Consider the following 10,000-nt stretch of genomic DNA (forward strand, 5'->3'; position numbering starts at 1 on the left):
GAGGTTGGACAGAGTCGTTAGCACCGACTGAGTAGTAAACACCAGAGGTTGGACAGAGTCGTTAGCACCGACTGAGTAGTAAACACCAGGTTGGACAGAGTCGTTAGCACCGACTGAGTAGTAAACACCAGGTTGGACAGAGTCGTTAGCACCGACTGAGTAGTAAACACCAGGTTGGACAGAGTCGTTAGCACCGACTGAGTAGTAAACACCAGGTTGGACAGAGTCGTTAGCACCGACTGAGTAGTAAACACCAGGTTGGACAGAGTCGTTAGCACCGACTGAGTAGTAATCATTGAGTAGTAATCACCGACTGAGTAGTAATCATTGAGTAGTAATCACCGACTGAGTAGTAATCATTGAGTAGTAATCACCGACTGAGTAGTAATCATTGAGTAGTAATCACCGACTGAGTAGTAAGCATTGACTAAACAGTAAGCATTGACTGAGTAGTAATCATTGAGTAGTAATCACCGACTGAGTAGTAAGCACCGACTGAGTAGTAAGCATTGACTAAACAGTAAGCATTGACTGAGTAGTAATCATTGAGTAGTAATCACCGACTGAGTAGTAAGCACCGACTGAGTAGTAATCATTGAGTAGTAATCACCGACTGAGTAGTAATCATTGAGTAGTAATCACCGACTGAGTAGTAATCATTGAGTAGTAATCACCGACTGAGTAGTAATCATTGAGTAGTAATCACCGACTGAGTAGTAATCATTGAGTAGTAATCACCGACTGAGTAGTAATCATTGAGTAGTAATCATTGAGTAGTAAGCATTGACTGAGTAGTAAGCATTGACTAAACAGTAAGCATTGACTGAGTAGTAAGCATTGAGTAGTAATCATTGACTGAGTAGTAAGCATTGAGTAGTAATCACCGACTGAGTAGTAATCATTGAGTAGTAATCATTGACTGAGTAGTAATCATTGACTGAGTAGTAATCATTGACTGAATAGTAATCATTGAGTAGTAATCATTGAGTAGTAATCACCGACTGAGTAGTAATCACCGACTGAGTAGTCAGCATTGAGTAGTAATCACCGACTGAGTAGTAAGCATTGAGTAGTAATCACCGACTGAGTAGTAAGCATTGAGTAGTAATCACCGACTGAGTAGTAATCATTGACTGAGTAGTAATCATTGACTGAGTAGTAATCGTTGACTGAGTAGTAATCATTGACTGAGTAGTAATCATTGACTGAGTAGTAATCATTGACTGAGTAGTAATCATTGAGTAGTAAGCACCGACTGAGTAGTAAGCACCGACTGAGTAGTAATCATTGAGTGAGTAGTAATCATTGAGTAGTAATCATTGAGTATTAATCATTGAGTAGTAATCACCGACTGAGTAGTAATCATTGAGTAGTAATCACCGACTGAGTAGTAAGCATTTACTGAGTAGTAAGCATTGAGTAGTAATCATTGAGTAGTAATCATTGACTGAGTAGTAATCATTGAGTAGTAAGCACCGACTGAGTAGTAATCATTGAGTAGTAATCATTGAGTAGTAAGCATTGAGTAGTAATCATTGAGTAGTAATCATTGACTGAGTAGTAAGCATTGAGTAGTAATCACTGAGTAGTAATCACCGACTGAGTAGTAATCACCGACTGAGTAGTAATCACCGACTGAGTAGTAATCACCGAGTAGTAATCATTGAGTAGTAATCATTGACTAAGTAGTAATCATTGACTGAGTAGTAATCACCGACTGAGTAGTAAGCATTGAGTAGTAATCATTGACTGAGTAGTAAGCATTGAGTAGTAATCATTGACTGAGTAGTAAGCATTGACTAAACAGTAAGCATTGACTGAGTAGTAATCACTGACTGAGTAGTAAGCATTGACTAGTAAGCATTGAGTAGTAAGCATTGAGTAGTAAGCATTGAGTAGTAAGCATTGAGTAGTAATCATTGAGTAGTAATCATTGACTGAGTAGTAAGCATTGAGTAGTAATCATTGACTGAGTAGTAAGCATTGAGTAGTAATCATTGACTGAGTAGTAATCATTGAGTAGTAATCATTGACTGAGTAATAATCATTGAGTAGTAATCATTGACTGAGTAGTAATCACCGACTGAGTAGTAAGCACCGACTGAGTAGTAAGCACCGACTGAGTAGTAAGCACCGACTGAGTAGTAAGCACCGACTGAGTAGTAAGCACCGACTGAGTAGTAAGCACCGACTGAGTAGTAAGCATTGAGTAGTAATCATTGACTGAGTAGTAAGCATTGAGTAGTAAACATTGACTGAGTAGTAAGCATTGAGTAGTAATCATTGACTGAGTAGTAAGCATTGAGTAGTAATCATTGACTGAGTAGTAAGCATTGAGTAGTAATCATTGACTGAGCAGTAAGCATTGAGTAGTAATCACCGACTGAGTAGTAAGCATTGAGTAGTAATCACCGACTGAGTAGTAAGCACCGACTGAGTAGTAATCACCGACTGAGTAGTAATCATTGACTGAGTAGTAATCATTGAGTAGTAAGCATTGAGTAGTAAGCATTGACTGAGTAGTAAGCATTGACTAAACAGTAATCATTGACTGAGTAGTAAGCATTGACTAAACAGTAAGCATTGACTGAGTAGTAATCATTGAGTAGTAATCATTGAGTAGTAAGCATTGAGTAGTAATCATTGAGTAGTAAGCATTGAGTAGTAATCATTGACTGAGTAGTAAGCATTGAGTAGTAATCATTGACTGAGTAGTAATCATTGAGTAGTAATCACCGACTGAGTAGTAATCATTGAGTAGTAATCATTGACTGAGTAGTAATCATTGAGTAGTAATCATTGACTGAGTAGTAAGCATTGAGTAGTAATCATTGACTGAGTAGTAAGTATTGACTAAACAGTAAGCATTGACTGAGTAGTAATCACTGACTGAGTAGTAATCATTGACTAGTAATCATTGAGTAGTAAGCATTGAGTAGTAATCTGAGTAGTAAGCATTGAGTAGTAATCATTGACTGAGTAGTAATCATTGACTGAGTAGTAATCATTGAGTAGTAATCATTGACTGAGTAGTAATCATTGACTGAGTAGTAATCATTGAGTAGTAATCATTGACTGAGTAGTAAGCATTGAGTAGTAATCATTGAGTAGTAAGCACCGACTGAGTAGTAAGCACCGACTGAGTAGTAAGCACCGACTGAGTAGTAAGCATTGAGTAGTAAGCACCGACTGAGTAGTAAGCATTGAGTAGTAAGCACCGACTGAGTAGTAATCATTGAGTAGTAAGCACCGACTGAGTAGTAAGCACCGACTGAGTAGTAAGCATTGAGTAGTAATCATTGACTGAGTAGTAAGCATTGAGTAGTAATCATTGACCGAGTAGTAAGCATTGAGTAGTAATCATTGACTGAGTAGTAAGCATTGAGTAGTAATCATTGACTGAGTAGTAAGCATTGAGTAGTAATTATTGAGTAGTAATCACCGACTGAGTAGTAATCACCGACTGAGTAGTAATCACCGACTGAGTAGTAATCACCGACTGAGTAGTAATCATTGACTGAGTAGTAATCATTGACTGAGTAGTAATCATTGAGTAGTAATCATTGAGTAGTAATCATTGACTGAGTAGTAATCATTGAGTAGTAATCATTGACTGAGTAGTAAGCATTGAGTAGTAATCATTGACTGAGTAGTAAGCATTGAGTAGTAATCATTGAGTAGTAATCATTGAGTAGTAATCATTGAGTGAGTAGTAAGCACCGACTGAGTAGTAAGCACCGACTGAGTAGTAAGCACCGACTGAGTAGTAAGCACCGAGTAGTAAGCACCGACTGAGTAGTAAGCACCGACTGAGTAGTAAGCACCGACTGAGTAGTAAGCACCGACTGAGTAGTAAGCATTGAGTAGTAATCATTGACTGAGTAGTAAGCATTGAGTAGTAATCATTGACTGAGTAGTAAGCATTGAGTAGTAATCATTGACTGAGTAGTAAGCATTGAGTAGTAATCATTGACTGAGTAGTAAGCACCGACTGAGTAGTAAGCATTGAGTAGTAATCATTGAGTGAGTAGTAAGCATTGAGTAGTAATCATTGACTGAGTAGTAAGCATTGACTAAACAGTAAGCATTGACTGAGTAGTAATCACTGACTGAGTAGTAATCATTGACTAGTAATCATTGAGTAGTAAGCATTGAGTAGTAATCTGAGTAGTAAGCATTGAGTAGTAATCATTGACTGAGTAGTAATCATTGAGTAGTAATCATTGACTGAGTAGTAATCATTGACTAGTAATCATTGAGTAGTAAGCATTGAGTAGTAATCTGAGTAGTAAGCATTGAGTAGTAATCATTGACTGAGTAGTAATCATTGACTGAGTAGTAATCATTGACTGAGTAGTAATCATTGACTGAGTAGTAATCATTGAGTAGTAATCATTGACTGAGTAGTAATCATTGAGTAGTAATCATTGACTGAGTAGTAATCATTGACTGAGTAGTAATCATTGAGTAGTAATCATTGACTGAGTAGTAATCATTGAGTAGTAATCATTGACTGAGTAGTAATCATTGAGTAGTAAGCATTGAGTAGTAATCATTGACTGAGTAGTAATCATTGACTAGTAATCATTGACTGAGTAGTAAGCATTGAGTAGTAATCATTGAGTAGTAAGCACCGACTGAGTAGTAAGCACCAACTGAGTAGTAAGCACCGACTGAGTAGTAAGCACCGACTGAGTAGTAAGCACCGACTGAGTAGTAAGCACCGACTGAGTAGTAAGCATTGAGTAGTAAGCACCGACTGAGTAGTAAGCATTGAGTAGTAAGCACCGACAGTAGTAATCATTGAGTAGTAAGCACCGACTGAGTAGTAAGCATTGAGTAGTAATCATTGACTGAGTAGTAAGCATTGAGTAGTAATCATTGACCGAGTAGTAAGCATTGAGTAGAAATCATTGACTGAGTAGTAAGCATTGAGTAGTAATCATTGACTGAGTAGTAAGCATTGAGTAGTAATTATTGAGCAGTAATCACCGACTGAGTAGTAATCACCGACTGAGTAGTAAGCACCGACTGAGTAGTAAGCACCGACTGAGTAGTAAGCACCGACTGAGTAGTAAGCACCGACTGAGTAGTAAGCATTGAGTAGTAATCATTGACTGAGTAGTAAGCATTGAGTAGTAATCATTGACTGAGTAGTAAGCATTGAGTAGTAATCATTGACTGAGTAGTAAGCATTGAGTAGTAATCATTGACTGAGTAGTAAGCACCGACTGAGTAGTAAGCATTGAGTAGTAATCATTGAGTGAGTAGTAAGCATTGAGTAGTAATCATTGACTGAGTAGTAATCATTGAGTAGTAATCATTGACTGAGTAGTAATCATTGACTGAGTAGTAATCATTGAGTAGTAATCATTGACTGAGTAGTAAGCATTGAGTAGTAATCATTGACTGAGTAGTAAGCACCGTCCCAGACGTGCTCAATGAGTTTGAGATCCGAGCTCTTCACTGGCCATGGCAGAACACCGACATTCCTGTCTTGCAGGAAATCACGCAGAGAATGGCTGGTGGCATTGTCATGCTGGAGGGTCAGGATGAGCCTGCAGGGAGGGTACCACTTCCCTGTAACGCACAGCGTTGAGATTGCCTGCAATGACAATAAGCTCAGTCCGATGTGTGACACACCGCACCAGATCATGACGGACCCTCCCCCTCCAAATAGATCCCGCTCCAGAGTACAGGCCTCTGTGTAACGCTCATTCCTTTTACGATAAATGCGAATCCGACCATCACCCCTGGTGAGACAAAACCGCGACTCGTCAGTGAAGAGCACTTTTTGCCAGTCCTGTCTGGTCCAGTGACGGTGGGTTTGTGTCCATAGGCAACATTGTTGCCGGTGATGTAAGGCAGATCCTCACCAGACAACAGGCATACAAGCCCTCAGTCCATCCTCTCTCAGCCTATTGCGGACAGTCTGAGCACTGATGGAGGGATTGTGCGTTCCTGGTGTAACTCAGGCAGTTGTTGTTGCCATCCTGTACATGTCCCGCAGATGTGATGTTCGGATGTACCGATCCTGTGCAGGTGTTGTTACATGTGGTCTGCCACTGTGAGGACGATCAGCTGTCCGTCCTGTCTCCCTGTAGCGCTGTCTTAGGCATCTCACAGTACGGACATTATAATTTATTGCCCTGGCCACATCTGCAGTCCTCATGCACGTTCACGCAGATGAACAGAGACCCTGGGCATCTTTCTTTTGGTGTTTTTCAGAGTCAGTAGAAAGGCCTCTTTAGTGTCCTAAGTGTTCTTAACTGTGAGCTTAATTGCCTACCGTCTGTAAGCTGTTAGTGTCTTAACGACCGTTCCACAGGTGCATGTTCATTAATTGTTTATGGTTTATTTAACAAGCAGGGAAACAGTGTTTAAACCTTTTACAATGAAGATCTGTGAAGTTATTTGGATTTCTACTAATTCTTTTTGAAAGACAGGATCCTGAAAAAAGGGTTTTATATGCTGATTGAGTTAATATATTAACGATTGTATGACTTTGTTGTCTCTTTCTTGAAATCGTCGGTCCGTCTAGGGAATAATTTGACAGAAAGTCGTAAGTAAGTAAGCATTGACTAAGTAGTCAATTACACATGAGCAGAGACTCAGTACCTCTAATGGCCAAGTAAGGAACACAAATCAACAAGCAGCAGGCAGTGGATAGAAATGAACCAGAGAGATGAACTCAAACACACGTCGTCATTGATTCTGAGCATAAAATCACACAGGATCAGAGGCCCGGACATCACTGGTGACCTCAAGATACCGACCACAGCTACACTGCTCAGAGATCTGTCCACGGCTAACGCCAGGGCCGCCCGTCCACGCAGACACCAGCGCCAAGCAGACACCAGCGCCAAGCAGACATCAGCGCCGCCCGTACACTCAGACACCAGCGCCAAGCAGACACCAGCGCCAAGCAGACACCAGCGCCGCCCGTACACGCAGACACCAGCGCCAAGCAGACACCAGCGCCAAGCAGACACCAGCGCCGCCCGTCCACGCAGACACCAGCGCCAAGCAGACACCAGCGCCGCCTGTCCACGTAGACACCAGCGCCACGCAGACACCAGCACCACGCAGACACCAGCGCCACGCAGACACCAGCGCCACCAGCGCCACACAGACACCAGCGCCACGCAGACACCAGTGCCAAGCAGACACCAGCACCAAGCAGACACCAGTGCCGCCCGTCCACGCAGACACCAGCGCCAAGCAGACACCAGCGCCAAGCAGACACCAGCGCCAAGCAGACACCAGCACCACGCAGACACCAGCGCCAAGCAGACACCAGCGCCAAGCAGACACCAGCAACACGCAGACACCAGCGCCAAGCAGACACCAGCACCACGCAGACACCAGCGCCAAGCAGAAACCAGCGCCACGCAGACACCAGCGCCGCCCGTCCACGCAGACACCAGCGCCACGCAGACACCAGCACCACGCAGACACCAGCCCCGCCCGCCCACACAGACACCAGCGCCAAGCAGACACCAGCGCCACGCAGACACCAGCGCCGCCTGCCCACGCAGACACCAGCGCCAAGCAGACACCAGCGCCATGCAGACACCAGCCCCGCCCGCCCACACAGACACCAGCGCCAAGCAGACACCAGCACCATGCAGACACCAGCCCGCCCGCCCACGCAGACACCAGCGCCGCCCGCCCACGCAGACACCAGCGCCAAGCAGACACCAGCACCATGCAGACACCAGCACCATGCAGACACCAGCCCCGCCCGCCCACACAGACACCAGCGCTGCACTAGCGTATACACCCTTATATTGTACTAGGGGAATGGTGTTAGCTGGGGCTGACAGTGATGACTGGAAAAGAGCAGAATCAACAAGCCAGACAGTTGCTATGTGAGAAGGTGTTGACGTTCACAGTTAACCATTGTTATGTAAAAAGGCAGCCGAAAAGTACCAGTGGCCTGGCTTTGACCCAGAGTGAGAATAGGTCCTCCGGAGACATGGCCCGGTGAGACACGGGTTGCCGGTCCGCGGAGATGGAAAGAGAAGTCCAGTCCGTGTAGTTCTGAGCCTTTTAGGTAAATCACTGAGGTAAACACCAGAGGGACACGTCAGAGGAGAAGTGCTGATGTTGCATTACAAACACCTCGTCCATTAAAATGTATCCTAGGTCAGCACTCCTATTGGAAAACACTTTATAACACAGGCCCAGAGTACCACAACATCCCTAGTACCCTATTTCATATATACCGTGCACTATTTTGATCCAGGGCCCATCAGACACGGTCTAATGTAGGCAGACTGGCTTCCCGAATACAATGTGTGTGTGTCTCATAGCTGCCTGATCAGCATCTTAATACAATCTGATCTGGTTGCTGTTTCTTCATCTCTGTGGAAAAATTACAGGATCACAGGGAGACTGAACAACACAAAAATGTAGTGGAGAGAGAGAGAGAGGGGTAAATGTAGTGTAGTGGTAGAGAGAGAGAGAGGTGGTAAATGTAGTGGTAGAGAGAGAGAGAGAGGTGGTAAATGTAGTGGTAGAGAGAGAGAGGGGTAAATGTAGTGGTAGAGAGAGAGAGAGGGGTAAATGTAGTGGTAGAGAGAGAGAGAGAGGGGTAAATGTAGTGGTAGAGAGAGAGAGAGAGAGGGGTAAATGTAGTGGTAGAGAGAGAGAGAGAGAGAGAGGGGGTAAATGTAGTGGTAGAGAGAGAGAGAGAGGGGGTAAATGTAGTGGTAGAGAGAGAGAGAGAGGGGGTAAATGTAGTGGTAGAGAGAGAGAGAGAGAGGGGTAAATGTAGTGGTAGAGAGAGAGAGAGAGAGGGGTAAATGTAGTGGTAGAGAGAGAGAGATGAGAGGGGTAAATGTAGTGGTAGAGAGAGAGAGAGAGAGAGGGTAAATGTAGCGGTAGAGAGAGAGTAAAGAGAGAGAGAGAGGGGTAAATGTAGCGGTAGAGAGAGAGAGAGAGGTAAATGTAGCGGTAGAGAGAGAGAGGGGTAAATGTAGCGGGAGAGAGAGAGAGAGGGGTAAATGTAGCGGGAGAGAGAGAGAGGGGGTAAATAGTGGAGAGAGAGAGGATGAGAGTAGAGAGGGGGTAAATGTAGTGGTAGAGAGAGAGAGAGAGAGAGGGGTAAATGTAGTGGTAGAGAGAGAGAGAGAGAGAGAAAGAGGGGTAAATGTAGTGGTAGAGAGAGAGAGAGAGAGAGAAAGAGGGTAAATGTAGTGGTAGAGAGAGAGAGAGAGAGAGAGAGAGAGGTAAATGTAGTGGTAGAGAGAGAGAGAGGGGTAAATGTAGTGGTAGAGAGAGAGAGAGAGAGGGGTAAATGTAGTGGTAGAGAGAGAGAGAGAGAGGGGTAAATGTAGTGGTAGAGAGAGAGAGAGAGAGGGGTAAATGTAGTGGTAGAGAGAGAGAGGGGGGTAAATGTAGTGGTAGAGAGAGAGAGGTAAATGTAGTGGTAGAGAGAGGGGTAAATGTAGTGGTAGAGAGAGAGAGAGGGTAAATGTAGTGGTAGAGAGAGAGAGAGAGAGAGAGGGGTAAAATGTAGTGGTAGAGAGAGAGAGAGAGAGAGGGGTAAATGTAGTGGTGAGTAAATGCGGTGAGAGAGAGAGAGAGAGAGGGGTAAATGTAGTGGTAGAGAGAGAGAGAGAGGGGTAAATGTAGTGGTAGAGAGAGAGAGAGAGGGGTAAATGTAGTGGTAGAGAGAGAGAGAGAGGGGTAAATGTAGTGGTAGAGAGAGAGAGAGAGGGGTAAATGTAGTGGTAGAGAGAGAGAGAGAGAGAGGGGTAAATGTAGTGGTAGAGAGAGAGAGAGGGGTAAATGTAGTGCTAGAGAGAGAGAGAGAGAGAGAGAGGGGTAAATGTAGTGGTAGTAAAGAGAGAGAGAGAGGGGTAAATGTAGTGGTGTAGAGAGAGAGAGAGAGAGAGGTGGTAAAGAGAGAGAGAGGGGTAAATGTAGTGGTAGAGTAAAGTAGAGAGAGAGAGGGGTAAATGTAGTGGTAGAGAGAGAGAGAGAGAGAGAGAGA

General features: G+C 43.9%; 1 protein-coding gene across 1 annotated transcript in view; it reads right to left on the reverse strand.

Moving 5' to 3' along the window:
* The window catches only part of nbas (NBAS subunit of NRZ tethering complex), a 337,178-nt gene that overhangs the window by 275,986 nt on the left and 51,192 nt on the right, over window positions 1-10,000 (reverse strand).

Source organism: Oncorhynchus nerka, linkage group LG13 (genome assembly GCF_034236695.1).
Source record: "Oncorhynchus nerka isolate Pitt River linkage group LG13, Oner_Uvic_2.0, whole genome shotgun sequence".
Taxonomy (NCBI): domain Eukaryota; kingdom Metazoa; phylum Chordata; class Actinopteri; order Salmoniformes; family Salmonidae; genus Oncorhynchus; species Oncorhynchus nerka.